The following is an 18998-nucleotide window of genomic DNA, read 5'->3' as shown; positions in this document are numbered from 1 at the left end:
TTCTACAAGTTTTCAATATCTCTCAGGTTTTGTCTCCAACGAACTACGAGCGTCGCTCCCGGTGGAGTTCAGACTGTCGCTGGACATGAGACAGGTTAGAACTGCTCTATCTATCCCAAATACACCTCGATTTTGATGATTTCTATCTCATCTAAGAGGGCAAACGTTCCACATTATGGAGACGTATGAAATTTGATGGCACAAAATTTTTTGGCGAATATATAGTCACTTACAGTGGGTTTGATTGTGTTCGAGCAGCTACCTATAAAGAGGGAGGTATAATTACTTCCTCAGTACCAGAGATCAATCTTGATTCCAAAGATATAGTATCCAGGGTAACAAGCAGATATTGCACTTTCTAATGATGTATAACAAAGGACGGCACAAAATGTTTCCAGCGATCAGTGACCATCAAGACGGGACAGTTTCATTCCGGTTAATTCAGACTTGCGTATGTGGCACGCGCTAGAGCGAGAGCACATTTTCCTTATTGGTCGCTGGAACTGCCAAATTTTTATCCTGTTGCAACAAGCCTATATACACCTCGATTTCGATGGTTTATATGACATCCATAAGGCGAAATATTGCACATTGTAGAAATGTATGACTCGTCTTGGCACAAAATTTTTTGACTTGTACAGTGCGAGTTGAATTTCTACAAGTTTTCAATATCTCTCAGGTTTTGTATCCAACGAATTTCGAGCGTCGCTCCCGGTGGAGTTCAGACTGTCGCTGGACATGAGACAGGTTAGAACTGCTCTATCTATCCCAAATACACCTCGATTTTGATGATTTCTATCTCATCTTAGAGGGCAAATGTTCCACATTATGGAGACGTATGAAATTTGATGGCACAAAATTTTTTGGCGAATATATAGTCACTTACAGTGGGTTTGATTGTGTTCGAGCAGCTACCTATAAAGAGGGAGGTATAATTACTTCCTCAGTACTAGAGATCAATCTCGATTCCAAAGATTTAGTATCCAGGGTAACAAGCAGATATTGCACTTTCTAATGATGTATAACAAAGGACGGCACAAAATGTTTCCAGCGATCAGTGACCATCAAGACGGGACAGTTTCATTCCGGTTAATTCAGACTTGCGTATGTGGCACGCGCTAGAACGAGAGCACATTTTCCTTATTGGTCGCTGGAACTGCCAAATTTTTATCCTGTTGCAACAAGCCTATATACACCTCGATTTCGATAGTTTATAGGTCATCCGAAAGGCGAAATATTGCACATTGTAGAAATGTATGACTCGTCTTGGCACAAAATTTTTTAACTTGTACAGAGCGAGTTGAATTTCGAGAAGTTTTCAATATCTCTAAGGTTTTGTATCCTAACGAACTTCGAGCGTCGCTCCCGGTGGAGTTCAGACTGTCGCTGGACATGAGACAGGTTAGAACTTCTCTATCTATCCCAAATACACCTCGATTTTGATGATTTCTATCTCATCTTAGAGGGCAAACTTTCCACATTATGGAGACGTATGAAATTTGATGGCACAAAATTTTTGGGCGAATATATAGTCACTTACAGTGGGTTTGATTGTGTTCGAGCAGCTACCTATAAAGAGGGAGGTACAATTACTTCCTCAGTACTATAGATCAATCTCGATTCCAAAGATTTAGTATCCAGGGTAACAAGCAGATATTGCACTTTCTAATGATGTATAACAAAGGACGGCACAAAATGTCTCCAGCGATCAGTGACCATCAAGACGGGACAGTTTCATTCCGGTTAATTCAGACTTGCGTATGTGGCACGCGCTAGAACGAGAGCACATTTTCCTTATTGGTCGCTGGAACTGCCAAATTTTTATCCTGTTGCAACAAGCCTATATACACCTCGATTTCGATGGTTTATATGTCATCCGAATGGCGAAATATTGCACATTGTAGAAATGTATGACTCGTCTTGGCACAAAATTTTTTGACTTGTACAGAGCGAGTTGAATTTCTTCAAGTTTTCAATATCTCTCAGGTTTTGTCTCCAACGAACTTCGAGCGTCGCTCCCGGTGGAGTTCAGACTGTCGCTGGACATGAGACAGGTTAGAACTGCTCTATCTATCCCAAATACACCTCGATTTTGATGATTTCTATCTCATCTAAGAGGGCAAACGTTCCACATTATGGAGACGTATGAAATTTGATGGCACAAAATTTTTTGGCGAATATATAGTCACTTACAGTGGGTTTGATTGTGTTCGAGCAGCTACCTATAAAGAGGGAGGTATAATTACTTCCTCAGTACCAGAGATCAATCTTGATTCCAAAGATATAGTATCCAGGGTAACAAGCAGATATTGCACTTTCTAATGATGTATAACAAAGGACGGCACAAAATGTTTCCAGCGATCAGTGACCATCAAGACGGGACAGTTTCATTCCGGTTAATTCAGACTTGCGTATGTGGCACGCGCTAGAGCGAGAGCACATTTTCCTTATTGGTCGCTGGAACTGCCAATTTTTTATCCTGTTGCAACAAGCCTATATACACCTCGATTTCGATGGTTTATATGTCATCCGAAAGGCGAAATATTGCACATTGTAGAAATGTATGACTCGTCTTGGCACAAAATTTTTTGACTTGTACAGAGCGAGTTGAATTTCTACAAGTTTTCAATATCTCTCAGGTTTTGTATCCAACGAATTTCGAGCGTCGCTCCCGGTGGAGTTCAGACTGTCGCTGGACATGAGACAGGTTAGAACTTCTCTATCTATCCCAAATACACCTCGATTTTGATGATTTCTATCTCATCTTAGAGGGCAAATGTTCCACATTATGGAGACGTATGAAATTTGATGGCACAAAATTTTTTGGCGAATATATAGTCACTTACAGTGGGTTTGATTGTGTTCGAGCAGCTACCTATAAAGAGGGAGGTATAATTACTTCCTCAGTACTAGAGATCAATCTCGATTCCAAAGATTTAGTATCCAGGGTAACAAGCAGATATTGCACTTTCTAATGATGTATAACAAAGGACGGCACAAAATGTTTCCAGCGATCAGTGACCATCAAGACGGGACAGTTTCATTCCGGTTAATTCAGACTTGCGTATGTGGCACGCGCTAGAACGAGAGCACATTTTCCTTATTGGTCGCTGGAACTGCCAAATTTTTATCCTGTTGCAACAAGCCTATATACACCTCGATTTCGATAGTTTATAGGTCATCCGAAAGGCGAAATATTGCACATTGTAGAAATGTATGACTCGTCTTGGCACAAAATTTTTTAACTTGTACAGAGCGAGTTGAATTTCGAGAAGTTTTCAATATCTCTAAGGTTTTGTATCCTAACGAACTTCGAGCGTCGCTCCCGGTGGAGTTCAGACTGTCGCTGGACATGAGACAGGTTAGAACTTCTCTATCTATCCCAAATACACCTCGATTTTGATGATTTCTATCTCATCTTAGAGGGCAAACTTTCCACATTATGGAGACGTATGAAATTTGATGGCACAAAATTTTTTGGCGAATATATAGTCACTTACAGTGGGTTTGATTGTGTTCGAGCAGCTACCTATAAAGAGGGAGGTATAATTACTTCCTCAGTACTAGAGATCAATCTCGATTCCAAAGATTTAGTATCCAGGGTAACAAGCAGATATTGCACTTTCTAATGATGTATAACAAAGGACGGCACAAAATGTCTCCAGCGATCAGTGACCATCAAGACGGGACAGTTTCATTCCGGTTAATTCAGACTTGCGTATGTGGCACGCGCTAGAACGAGAGCACATTTTCCTTATTGGTCGCTGGAACTGCCAAATTTTTATCCTGTTGCAACAAGCCTATATACACCTCGATTTCGATGGTTTATATGTCATCCGAATGGCGAAATATTGCACATTGTAGAAATGTATGACTCGTCTTGGCACAAAATTTTTTGACTTGTACAGAGCGAGTTGAATTTCTACAAGTTTTCAATATCTCTCAGGTTTTGTCTCCAACGAACTTCGAGCGTCGCTCCCGGTGGAGTTCAGACTGTCGCTGGACATGAGACAGGTTAGAACTGCTCTATCTATCCCAAATACACCTCGATTTTGATGATTTCTATCTCATCTAAGAGGGCAAACGTTCCACATTATGGAGACGTATGAAATTTGATGGCACAAAATTTTTTGGCGAATATATAGTCACTTACAGTGGGTTTGATTGTGTTCGAGCAGCTACCTATAAAGAGGGAGGTATAATTACTTCCTCAGTACCAGAGATCAATCTTGATTCCAAAGATATAGTATCCAGGGTAACAAGCAGATATTGCACTTTCTAATGATGTATAACAAAGGACGGCACAAAATGTTTCCAGCGATCAGTGACCATCAAGACGGGACAGTTTCATTCCGGTTAATTCAGACTTGCGTATGTGGCACGCGCTAGAGCGAGAGCACATTTTCCTTATTGGTCGCTGGAACTGCCAATTTTTTATCCTGTTGCAACAAGCCTATATACACCTCGATTTCGATGGTTTATATGTCATCCGAAAGGCGAAATATTGCACATTGTAGAAATGTATGACTCGTCTTGGCACAAAATTTTTTGACTTGTACAGAGCGAGTTGAATTTCTACAAGTTTTCAATATCTCTCAGGTTTTGTATCCAACGAATTTCGAGCGTCGCTCCCGGTGGAGTTCAGACTGTCGCTGGACATGAGACAGGTTAGAACTTCTCTATCTATCCCAAATACACCTCGATTTTGATGATTTCTATCTCATCTTAGAGGGCAAATGTTCCACATTATGGAGACGTATGAAATTTGATGGCACAAAATTTTTTGGCGAATATATAGTCACTTACAGTGGGTTTGATTGTGTTCGAGCAGCTACCTATAAAGAGGGAGGTATAATTACTTCCTCAGTACTAGAGATCAATCTCGATTCCAAAGATTTAGTATCCAGGGTAACAAGCAGATATTGCACTTTCTAATGATGTATAACAAAGGACGGCACAAAATGTCTCCAGCGATCAGTGACCATCAAGACGGGACAGTTTCATTCCGGTTAATTCAGACTTGCGTATGTGGCACGCGCTAGAACGAGAGCACATTTTCCTTATTGGTCGCTGGAACTGCCAAATTTTTATCCTGTTGCAACAAGCCTATATACACCTCGATTTCGATGGTTTATATGTCATCCGAATGGCGAAATATTGCACATTGTAGAAATGTATGACTCGTCTTGGCACAAAATTTTTTGACTTGTACAGAGCGAGTTGAATTTCTACAAGTTTTCAATATCTCTCAGGTTTTGTCTCCAACGAACTACGAGCGTCGCTCCCGGTGGAGTTCAGACTGTCGCTGGACATGAGACAGGTTAGAACTGCTCTATCTATCCCAAATACACCTCGATTTTGATGATTTCTATCTCATCTAAGAGGGCAAACGTTCCACATTATGGAGACGTATGAAATTTGATGGCACAAAATTTTTTGGCGAATATATAGTCACTTACAGTGGGTTTGATTGTGTTCGAGCAGCTACCTATAAAGAGGGAGGTATAATTACTTCCTCAGTACCAGAGATCAATCTTGATTCCAAAGATATAGTATCCGGGGTAACAAGCAGATATTGCACTTTCTAATGATGTATAACAAAGGACGGCACAAAATGTTTCCAGCGATCAGTGACCATCAAGACGGGACAGTTTCATTCCGGTTAATTCAGACTTGCGTATGTGGCACGCGCTAGAGCGAGAGCACATTTTCCTTATTGGTCGCTGGAACTGCCAAATTTTTATCCTGTTGCAACAAGCCTATATACACCTCGATTTCGATGGTTTATATGACATCCATAAGGCGAAATATTGCACATTGTAGAAATGTATGACTCGTCTTGGCACAAAATTTTTTGACTTGTACAGTGCGAGTTGAATTTCTACAAGTTTTCAATATCTCTCAGGTTTTGTATCCAACGAATTTCGAGCGTCGCTCCCGGTGGAGTTCAGACTGTCGCTGGACATGAGACAGGTTAGAACTGCTCTATCTATCCCAAATACACCTCGATTTTGATGATTTCTATCTCATCTTAGAGGGCAAATGTTCCACATTATGGAGACGTATGAAATTTGATGGCACAAAATTTTTTGGCGAATATATAGTCACTTACAGTGGGTTTGATTGTGTTCGAGCAGCTACCTATAAAGAGGGAGGTATAATTACTTCCTCAGTACTAGAGATCAATCTCGATTCCAAAGATTTAGTATCCAGGGTAACAAGCAGATATTGCACTTTCTAATGATGTATAACAAAGGACGGCACAAAATGTTTCCAGCGATCAGTGACCATCAAGACGGGACAGTTTCATTCCGGTTAATTCAGACTTGCGTATGTGGCACGCGCTAGAACGAGAGCACATTTTCCTTATTGGTCGCTGGAACTGCCAAATTTTTATCCTGTTGCAACAAGCCTATATACACCTCGATTTCGATAGTTTATAGGTCATCCGAAAGGCGAAATATTGCACATTGTAGAAATGTATGACTCGTCTTGGCACAAAATTTTTTAACTTGTACAGAGCGAGTTGAATTTCGAGAAGTTTTCAATATCTCTAAGGTTTTGTATCCTAACGAACTTCGAGCGTCGCTCCCGGTGGAGTTCAGACTGTCGCTGGACATGAGACAGGTTAGAACTTCTCTATCTATCCCAAATACACCTCGATTTTGATGATTTCTATCTCATCTTAGAGGGCAAACTTTCCACATTATGGAGACGTATGAAATTTGATGGCACAAAATTTTTTGGCGAATATATAGTCACTTACAGTGGGTTTGATTGTGTTCGAGCAGCTACCTATAAAGAGGGAGGTATAATTACTTCCTCAGTACTAGAGATCAATCTCGATTCCAAAGATTTAGTATCCAGGGTAACAAGCAGATATTGCACTTTCTAATGATGTATAACAAAGGACGGCACAAAATGTCTCCAGCGATCAGTGACCATTAAGACGGGACAGTTTCATTCCGGTTAATTCAGACTTGCGTATGTGGCACGCGCTAGAACGAGAGCACATTTTCCTTATTGGTCGCTGGAACTGCCAAATTTTTATCCTGTTGCAACAAGCCTATATACACCTCGATTTCGATGGTTTATATGTCATCCGAATGGCGAAATATTGCACATTGTAGAAATGTATGACTCGTCTTGGCACAAAATTTTTTGACTTGTACAGAGCGAGTTGAATTTCTACAAGTTTTCAATATCTCTCAGGTTTTGTCTCCAACGAACTACGAGCGTCGCTCCCGGTGGAGTTCAGACTGTCGCTGGACATGAGACAGGTTAGAACTGCTCTATCTATCCCAAATACACCTCGATTTTGATGATTTCTATCTCATCTAAGAGGGCAAACGTTCCACATTATGGAGACGTATGAAATTTGATGGCACAAAATTTTTTGGCGAATATATAGTCACTTACAGTGGGTTTGATTGTGTTCGAGCAGCTACCTATAAAGAGGGAGGTATAATTACTTCCTCAGTACCAGAGATCAATCTTGATTCCAAAGATATAGTATCCAGGGTAACAAGCAGATATTGCACTTTCTAATGATGTATAACAAAGGACGGCACAAAATGTTTCCAGCGATCAGTGACCATCAAGACGGGACAGTTTCATTCCGGTTAATTCAGACTTGCGTATGTGGCACGCGCTAGAGCGAGAGCACATTTTCCTTATTGGTCGCTGGAACTGCCAATTTTTTATCCTGTTGCAACAAGCCTATATACACCTCGATTTCGATGGTTTATATGTCATCCGAAAGGCGAAATATTGCACATTGTAGAAATGTATGACTCGTCTTGGCACAAAATTTTTTGACTTGTACAGAGCGAGTTGAATTTCTACAAGTTTTCAATATCTCTCAGGTTTTGTATCCAACGAATTTCGAGCGTCGCTCCCGGTGGAGTTCAGACTGTCGCTGGACATGAGACAGGTTAGAACTTCTCTATCTATCCCAAATACACCTCGATTTTGATGATTTCTATCTCATCTTAGAGGGCAAATGTTCCACATTATGGAGACGTATGAAATTTGATGGCACAAAATTTTTTGGCGAATATATAGTCACTTACAGTGGGTTTGATTGTGTTCGAGCAGCTACCTATAAAGAGGGAGGTATAATTACTTCCTCAGTACTAGAGATCAATCTCGATTCCAAAGATTTAGTATCCAGGGTAACAAGCAGATATTGCACTTTCTAATGATGTATAACAAAGGACGGCACAAAATGTTTCCAGCGATCAGTGACCATCAAGACGGGACAGTTTCATTCCGGTTAATTCAGACTTGCGTATGTGGCACGCGCTAGAACGAGAGCACATTTTCCTTATTGGTCGCTGGAACTGCCAAATTTTTATCCTGTTGCAACAAGCCTATATACACCTCGATTTCGATAGTTTATAGGTCATCCGAAAGGCGAAATATTGCACATTGTAGAAATGTATGACTCGTCTTGGCACAAAATTTTTTAACTTGTACAGAGCGAGTTGAATTTCGAGAAGTTTTCAATATCTCTAAGGTTTTGTATCCTAACGAACTTCGAGCGTCGCTCCCGGTGGAGTTCAGACTGTCGCTGGACATGAGACAGGTTAGAACTTCTCTATCTATCCCAAATACACCTCGATTTTGATGATTTCTATCTCATCTTAGAGGGCAAACTTTCCACATTATGGAGACGTATGAAATTTGATGGCACAAAATTTTTTGGCGAATATATAGTCACTTACAGTGGGTTTGATTGTGTTCGAGCAGCTACCTATAAAGAGGGAGGTATAATTACTTCCTCAGTACTAGAGATCAATCTCGATTCCAAAGATTTAGTATCCAGGGTAACAAGCAGATATTGCACTTTCTAATGATGTATAACAAAGGACGGCACAAAATGTCTCCAGCGATCAGTGACCATCAAGACGGGACAGTTTCATTCCGGTTAATTCAGACTTGCGTATGTGGCACGCGCTAGAACGAGAGCACATTTTCCTTATTGGTCGCTGGAACTGCCAAATTTTTATCCTGTTGCAACAAGCCTATATACACCTCGATTTCGATGGTTTATATGTCATCCGAATGGCGAAATATTGCACATTGTAGAAATGTATGACTCGTCTTGGCACAAAATTTTTTGACTTGTACAGAGCGAGTTGAATTTCTACAAGTTTTCAATATCTCTCAGGTTTTGTCTCCAACGAACTTCGAGCGTCGCTCCCGGTGGAGTTCAGACTGTCGCTGGACATGAGACAGGTTAGAACTGCTCTATCTATCCCAAATACACCTCGATTTTGATGATTTCTATCTCATCTAAGAGGGCAAACGTTCCACATTATGGAGACGTATGAAATTTGATGGCACAAAATTTTTTGGCGAATATATAGTCACTTACAGTGGGTTTGATTGTGTTCGAGCAGCTACCTATAAAGAGGGAGGTATAATTACTTCCTCAGTACCAGAGATCAATCTTGATTCCAAAGATATAGTATCCAGGGTAACAAGCAGATATTGCACTTTCTAATGATGTATAACAAAGGACGGCACAAAATGTTTCCAGCGATCAGTGACCATCAAGACGGGACAGTTTCATTCCGGTTAATTCAGACTTGCGTATGTGGCACGCGCTAGAGCGAGAGCACATTTTCCTTATTGGTCGCTGGAACTGCCAATTTTTTATCCTGTTGCAACAAGCCTATATACACCTCGATTTCGATGGTTTATATGTCATCCGAAAGGCGAAATATTGCACATTGTAGAAATGTATGACTCGTCTTGGCACAAAATTTTTTGACTTGTACAGAGCGAGTTGAATTTCTACAAGTTTTCAATATCTCTCAGGTTTTGTATCCAACGAATTTCGAGCGTCGCTCCCGGTGGAGTTCAGACTGTCGCTGGACATGAGACAGGTTAGAACTTCTCTATCTATCCCAAATACACCTCGATTTTGATGATTTCTATCTCATCTTAGAGGGCAAATGTTCCACATTATGGAGACGTATGAAATTTGATGGCACAAAATTTTTTGGCGAATATATAGTCACTTACAGTGGGTTTGATTGTGTTCGAGCAGCTACCTATAAAGAGGGAGGTATAATTACTTCCTCAGTACTAGAGATCAATCTCGATTCCAAAGATTTAGTATCCAGGGTAACAAGCAGATATTGCACTTTCTAATGATGTATAACAAAGGACGGCACAAAATGTCTCCAGCGATCAGTGACCATCAAGACGGGACAGTTTCATTCCGGTTAATTCAGACTTGCGTATGTGGCACGCGCTAGAACGAGAGCACATTTTCCTTATTGGTCGCTGGAACTGCCAAATTTTTATCCTGTTGCAACAAGCCTATATACACCTCGATTTCGATGGTTTATATGTCATCCGAATGGCGAAATATTGCACATTGTAGAAATGTATGACTCGTCTTGGCACAAAATTTTTTGACTTGTACAGAGCGAGTTGAATTTCTACAAGTTTTCAATATCTCTCAGGTTTTGTCTCCAACGAACTACGAGCGTCGCTCCCGGTGGAGTTCAGACTGTCGCTGGACATGAGACAGGTTAGAACTGCTCTATCTATCCCAAATACACCTCGATTTTGATGATTTCTATCTCATCTAAGAGGGCAAACGTTCCACATTATGGAGACGTATGAAATTTGATGGCACAAAATTTTTTGGCGAATATATAGTCACTTACAGTGGGTTTGATTGTGTTCGAGCAGCTACCTATAAAGAGGGAGGTATAATTACTTCCTCAGTACCAGAGATCAATCTTGATTCCAAAGATATAGTATCCGGGGTAACAAGCAGATATTGCACTTTCTAATGATGTATAACAAAGGACGGCACAAAATGTTTCCAGCGATCAGTGACCATCAAGACGGGACAGTTTCATTCCGGTTAATTCAGACTTGCGTATGTGGCACGCGCTAGAGCGAGAGCACATTTTCCTTATTGGTCGCTGGAACTGCCAAATTTTTATCCTGTTGCAACAAGCCTATATACACCTCGATTTCGATGGTTTATATGACATCCATAAGGCGAAATATTGCACATTGTAGAAATGTATGACTCGTCTTGGCACAAAATTTTTTGACTTGTACAGTGCGAGTTGAATTTCTACAAGTTTTCAATATCTCTCAGGTTTTGTATCCAACGAATTTCGAGCGTCGCTCCCGGTGGAGTTCAGACTGTCGCTGGACATGAGACAGGTTAGAACTGCTCTATCTATCCCAAATACACCTCGATTTTGATGATTTCTATCTCATCTTAGAGGGCAAATGTTCCACATTATGGAGACGTATGAAATTTGATGGCACAAAATTTTTTGGCGAATATATAGTCACTTACAGTGGGTTTGATTGTGTTCGAGCAGCTACCTATAAAGAGGGAGGTATAATTACTTCCTCAGTACTAGAGATCAATCTCGATTCCAAAGATTTAGTATCCAGGGTAACAAGCAGATATTGCACTTTCTAATGATGTATAACAAAGGACGGCACAAAATGTTTCCAGCGATCAGTGACCATCAAGACGGGACAGTTTCATTCCGGTTAATTCAGACTTGCGTATGTGGCACGCGCTAGAACGAGAGCACATTTTCCTTATTGGTCGCTGGAACTGCCAAATTTTTATCCTGTTGCGACAAGCCTATATACACCTCGATTTCGATAGTTTATAGGTCATCCGAAAGGCGAAATATTGCACATTGTAGAAATGTATGACTCGTCTTGGCACAAAATTTTTTAACTTGTACAGAGCGAGTTGAATTTCGAGAAGTTTTCAATATCTCTAAGGTTTTGTATCCTAACGAACTTCGAGCGTCGCTCCCGGTGGAGTTCAGACTGTCGCTGGACATGAGACAGGTTAGAACTTCTCTATCTATCCCAAATACACCTCGATTTTGATGATTTCTATCTCATCTTAGAGGGCAAACTTTCCACATTATGGAGACGTATGAAATTTGATGGCACAAAATTTTTTGGCGAATATATAGTCACTTACAGTGGGTTTGATTGTGTTCGAGCAGCTACCTATAAAGAGGGAGGTATAATTACTTCCTCAGTACTAGAGATCAATCTCGATTCCAAAGATTTAGTATCCAGGGTAACAAGCAGATATTGCACTTTCTAATGATGTATAACAAAGGACGGCACAAAATGTCTCCAGCGATCAGTGACCATTAAGACGGGACAGTTTCATTCCGGTTAATTCAGACTTGCGTATGTGGCACGCGCTAGAACGAGAGCACATTTTCCTTATTGGTCGCTGGAACTGCCAAATTTTTATCCTGTTGCAACAAGCCTATATACACCTCGATTTCGATGGTTTATATGTCATCCGAATGGCGAAATATTGCACATTGTAGAAATGTATGACTCGTCTTGGCACAAAATTTTTTGACTTGTACAGAGCGAGTTGAATTTCTACAAGTTTTCAATATCTCTCAGGTTTTGTCTCCAACGAACTACGAGCGTCGCTCCCGGTGGAGTTCAGACTGTCGCTGGACATGAGACAGGTTAGAACTGCTCTATCTATCCCAAATACACCTCGATTTTGATGATTTCTATCTCATCTAAGAGGGCAAACGTTCCACATTATGGAGACGTATGAAATTTGATGGCACAAAATTTTTTGGCGAATATATAGTCACTTACAGTGGGTTTGATTGTGTTCGAGCAGCTACCTATAAAGAGGGAGGTATAATTACTTCCTCAGTACCAGAGATCAATCTTGATTCCAAAGATATAGTATCCAGGGTAACAAGCAGATATTGCACTTTCTAATGATGTATAACAAAGGACGGCACAAAATGTTTCCAGCGATCAGTGACCATCAAGACGGGACAGTTTCATTCCGGTTAATTCAGACTTGCGTATGTGGCACGCGCTAGAGCGAGAGCACATTTTCCTTATTGGTCGCTGGAACTGCCAAATTTTTATCCTGTTGCAACAAGCCTATATACACCTCGATTTCGATGGTTTATATGTCATCCATAAGGCGAAATATTGCACATTGTAGAAATGTATGACTCGTCTTGGCACAAAATTTTTTGACTTGTACAGTGCGAGTTGAATTTCTACAAGTTTTCAATATCTCTCAGGTTTTGTATCCAACGAATTTCGAGCGTCGCTCCCGGTGGAGTTCAGACTGTCGCTGGACATGAGACAGGTTAGAACTGCTCTATCTATCCCAAATACACCTCGATTTTGATGATTTCTATCTCATCTTAGAGGGCAAATGTTCCACATTATGGAGACGTATGAAATTTGATGGCACAAAATTTTTTGGCGAATATATAGTCACTTACAGTGGGTTTGATTGTGTTCGAGCAGCTACCTATAAAGAGGGAGGTATAATTACTTCCTCAGTACTAGAGATCAATCTCGATTCCAAAGATTTAGTATCCAGGGTAACAAGCAGATATTGCACTTTCTAATGATGTATAACAAAGGACGGCACAAAATGTTTCCAGCGATCAGTGACCATCAAGACGGGACAGTTTCATTCCGGTTAATTCAGACTTGCGTATGTGGCACGCGCTAGAACGAGAGCACATTTTCCTTATTGGTCGCTGGAACTGCCAAATTTTTATCCTGTTGCAACAAGCCTATATACACCTCGATTTCGATAGTTTATAGGTCATCCGAAAGGCGAAATATTGCACATTGTAGAAATGTATGACTCGTCTTGGCACAAAATTTTTTGACTTGTACAGAGCGAGTTGAATTTCTACAAGTTTTCAATATCTCTCAGGTTTTGTCTCCAACGAACTACGAGCGTCGCTCCCGGTGGAGTTCAGACTGTCGCTGGACATGAGACAGGTTAGAACTGCTCTATCTATCCCAAATACACCTCGATTTTGATGATTTCTATCTCATCTAAGAGGGCAAACGTTCCACATTATGGAGACGTATGAAATTTGATGGCACAAAATTTTTTGGCGAATATATAGTCACTTACAGTGGGTTTGATTGTGTTCGAGCAGCTACCTATAAAGAGGGAGGTATAATTACTTCCTCAGTACCAGAGATCAATCTTGATTCCAAAGATATAGTATCCAGGGTAACAAGCAGATATTGCACTTTCTAATGATGTATAACAAAGGACGGCACAAAATGTTTCCAGCGATCAGTGACCATCAAGACGGGACAGTTTCATTCCGGTTAATTCAGACTTGCGTATGTGGCACGCGCTAGAGCGAGAGCACATTTTCCTTATTGGTCGCTGGAACTGCCAAATTTTTATCCTGTTGCAACAAGCCTATATACACCTCGATTTCGATGGTTTATATGTCATCCATAAGGCGAAATATTGCACATTGTAGAAATGTATGACTCGTCTTGGCACAACATTTTTTGACTTGTACAGAGCGAGTTGAATTTCTACAAGTTTTCAATATCTCTCAGGTTTTGTATCCAACGAATTTCGAGCGTCGCTCCCGGTGGAGTTCAGACTGTCGCTGGACATGAGACAGGTTAGAACTTCTCTATCTATCCCAAATACACCTCGATTTTGATGATTTCTATCTCATCTTAGAGGGCAAACTTTCCACATTATGGAGACGTATGAAATTTGATGGCACAAAAATTTTTGGCGAATATATAGTCACTTACAGTGGGTTTGATTGTGTTCGAGCAGCTACCTATAAAGAGGGAGGTATAATTACTTCCTCAGTACTAGAGATCAATCTCGATTCCAAAGATTTAGTATCCAGGGTAACAAGCAGATATTGCACTTTCTAATGATGTATAACAAAGGACGGCACAAAATGTTTCCAGCGATCAGTGACCATCAAGACGGGACAGTTTCATTCCGGTTAATTCAGACTTGCGTATGTGGCACGCGCTAGAGCGAGAGCACATTTTCCTTATTGGTCGCTGGAACTGCCAAATTTTTATCCTGTTGCAACAAGCCTATATACACCTCGATTTCGATGGTTTATATGTCATCCATAAGGCGAAATATTGCACATTGTAGAAATGTATGACTCGTCTTGGCACAAAATTTTTTGACTTGTACAGTGCGAGTTGAATTTCTACAAGTTTTCAATATCTCTCAGGTTTTGTATCCAACGAATTTCGAGCGTCGCTCCCGGTGGAGTTCAGACTGTCGCTGGACATGAGACAGGTTAGAACTGCTCTATCTATCCCAAATACACCTCGATTTTGATGATTTCTATCTCATCTTAGAGGGCAAATGTTCCACATTATGGAGACGTATGAAATTTGATGGCACAAAATTTTTTGGCGAATATATAGTCACTTACAGTGGGTTTGATTGTGTTCGAGCAGCTACCTATAAAGAGGGAGGTATAATTACTTCCTCAGTACTAGAGATCAATCTCGATTCCAAAGATTTAGTATCCAGGGTAACAAGCAGATATTGCACTTTCTAATGATGTATAACAAAGGACGGCACAAAATGTTTCCAGCGATCAGTGACCATCAAGACGGGACAGTTTCATTCCGGTTAATTCAGACTTGCGTATGTGGCACGCGCTAGAACGAGAGCACATTTTCCTTATTGGTCGCTGGAACTGCCAAATTTTTATCCTGTTGCAACAAGCCTATATACACCTCGATTTCGATAGTTTATAGGTCATCCGAAAGGCGAAATATTGCACATTGTAGAAATGTATGACTCGTCTTGGCACAAAATTTTTTAACTTGTACAGAGCGAGTTGAATTTCGAGAAGTTTTCAATATCTCTAAGGTTTTGTATCCTAACGAACTTCGAGCGTCGCTCCCGGTGGAGTTCAGACTGTCGCTGGACATGAGACAGGTTAGAACTTCTCTATCTATCCCAAATACACCTCGATTTTGATGATTTCTATCTCATCTTAGAGGGCAAACTTTCCACATTATGGAGACGTATGAAATTTGATGGCACAAAATTTTTGGGCGAATATATAGTCACTTACAGTGGGTTTGATTGTGTTCGAGCAGCTACCTATAAAGAGGGAGGTATAATTACTTCCTCAGTACTATAGATCAATCTCGATTCCAAAGATTTAGTATCCAGGGTAACAAGCAGATATTGCACTTTCTAATGATGTATAAAAAAGGACGGCACAAAATGTTTCCAGCGATCAGTGACCATCAAGACGGGACAGTTTCATTCCGGTTAATTCAGACTTGCGTATGTCGCACGCGCAAGAACGAGAGCACATTTTCCTTATTGGTCGCTGGAACTGCCAAATTTTTATCCTGTTGCAACAAGCCTATATACACCTCGATTTCGATGGTTTATATGTCATCCGAAAGGCGAAATATTGCACATTGTAGAAATGTATGACTCGTCTTGGCACAAAATTTTTTGACTTGTACAGAGCGAGTTGAATTTCTACAAGTTTTCAATATCTCTCAGGTTTTGTCTCCAACGAATTTCGAGCGTCGCTCCCGGTGGAGTTCAGACTGTCGCTGGACATGAGACAGGTTAGAACTTCTCTATCTATCCCAAATACACCTCGATTTTGATGATTTCTATCTCATCTTAGAGGGCAAACTTTCCACATTATGGAGACGTATGAAATTTGATGGCACAAAATTTTTTGGCGAATATATAGTCACTTACAGTGGGTTTGATTGTGTTCGAGCAGCTACCTATAAAGAGGGAGGTATAATTACTTCCTCAGTACTAGAGATCAATCTCGATTCCAAAGATTTAGTATCCAGGGTAACAAGCAGATATTGCACTTTCTAATGATGTATAACAAAGGACGGCACAAAATGTCTCCAGCGATCAGTGACCATCAAGACGGGACAGTTTCATTCCGGTTAATTCAGACTTGCGTATGTGGCACGCGCTAGAACGAGAGCACATTTTCCTTATTGGTCGCTGGAACTGCCAAATTTTTATCCTGTTGCAACAAGCCTATATACACCTCGATTTCGATGGTTTATATGTCATCCGAAAGGCAAAATATTGCACATTGTAGAAATGTATGACTCGTCTTGGCACAAAATTTTTTGACTCGTACAGAGCGAGTTGAATTTTGACAAGTTTTCAATATCTCTCAGGTTTTGTCTCCAACGAACTTCGAGCGTCGCTCCCGGTGGAGTTCAGACTGTCGCAGGACATGAGACAGGTTAGAACTGCTCTATCTATCCCAAATACACCTCGATTTTGATGATTTCTATCTCATCTTAGAGGGCAAACTTTCCACATTATGGAGACGTATGAAATTTGATGGCACAAAATTTTTTGGCGAATATATAGTCACTTACAGTGGGTTTGATTGTGTTCGAGCAGCTACCTATAAAGAGGGAGGTATAATTACTTCCTCAGTACCAGAGATCAATCTTGATTCCAAAGATTTAGTATCCAGGGTAACAAGCAGATATTGCACTTTCTAATGATGTATAACAAAGGACGGCACAAAATGTTTCCAGCGATCAGTGACCATCAAGACGGGACAGTTTCATTCCGGTTAATTCAGACTTGCGTATGTGGCACGCGCTAGAACGAGAGCACATTTTCCTTATTGGTCGCTGGAACTGCCAAATTTTTATCCTGTTGCAACAAGCCTATAGAAACCTCGATTTTATTGATTTATAACTCATTGGATAGGCGAAATGTTGCACATTATAGAGATATATGATTTGTCACGATTTGTCAACATTTTGTGACAGCTACAGAGTGAGTTGATTTTTTATGAAACCACACAACTTCTATCATGTCTATCTTTGTTACCGAAGGAGTTATGATTTACACTCATTCCACTGCCCTGAAAACAAGCGACCTGTTCTTATTGGTCACTAAACATCACAAAGTTCAGCTCCTCTGTATAGATACAGGTACATCTACACCTTGCTGTGATAAAACTGGGATATCTGATGCAAAGTATGAGGTAGAGACTACTGTAATTATTTACGCTCTTGCTTTCAGCCTCTCTACTTTCAACCCTGTTTTTTCATTCCTTTTCCGATAACAATAACTCTGTTCTTCCAATGCATGTTCCTCCTCTTATCTGATGTAGGACCACCAGTGTTTAGAAACAATACATTCCTTACTGATCACAACCCTTCCGTTGCAATAGGATACGCCTGTATAAATGATGTATTAGACTGGAATACTGAGTGAACGCCTCATGTCTTTTGCGTGCATGTAACCTACATATATATATATATTTCACATATACAATACTATGTGAAGTTATAATATAAAGATTTTAATAATTTATGTCTCACCTGAGTGGGGAATGTTGCAATTTAACATATGATATTTGACGGTACAAAGTTTTCTGGCGAATATACAGTGGAATAGATTGTTATGTATTGGCAGCTAAAAAGAGAAAGTTATAACTCCTAGTTTTGATAGTAAGCGACAAAAAAAAAAAAAAAAAAAAAAACCTTCCTTGAACGAAATACTTCTTAGTCCGTAAGCCGAGTAAATGAAGATGATTGGCATGTCAGATTTTTGGGGAATCTCAAGATCGAGCGTCAACTTCTTACAACTTTTGTTCTTTGTACGTTACTGACTTCGAGACATGAAATTATCACGACTGCATTATTAGTTGGTTGTTTGGTCACAGATCATGTTGTTTCTGACAGAGCACTTGCACAGTCGAGGTAAATAATTGAGATGAAATCGGGAGGAAATTGACCATGGGGACTATAAGAAGTATATGAGAAGTGAGATGCCAGTGATTTGTACTGCACCGCTTTGATTAATTAGATTGTGATATGAGTTTAGGAAATAGGAGCATGAGAAGGATCAACACGTGAAATGATCACATATCATCTGTGGTTACATGGTGTTGAATGAAACCTTTTAATGCGTTATTTACAGTTTCAGCATGATTATATGCTGTACATGACTATATCAAACTGTACAAACACAATAACAACTGTTAAAGGTTACATTTATTTCGTGTAAATGCCTGTATTTCTTCATTTTAGAATCAACTACTTACAATTACAAAACATCAGAATTCAAACCAGTGCGGTTTCATGACGAATTTTTTCAAGGTTGAAGGAGGAGAGAACAACGCAACTCTAACATTTTC

Source organism: Diadema setosum, chromosome 12 (genome assembly GCF_964275005.1).
Source record: "Diadema setosum chromosome 12, eeDiaSeto1, whole genome shotgun sequence".
NCBI classification, from domain to species: Eukaryota; Metazoa; Echinodermata; class Echinoidea; order Diadematoida; family Diadematidae; genus Diadema; species Diadema setosum.
The sequence above is the reverse complement of the archived record's forward strand: the minus strand, read 5'-3'. Positions refer to the sequence as shown.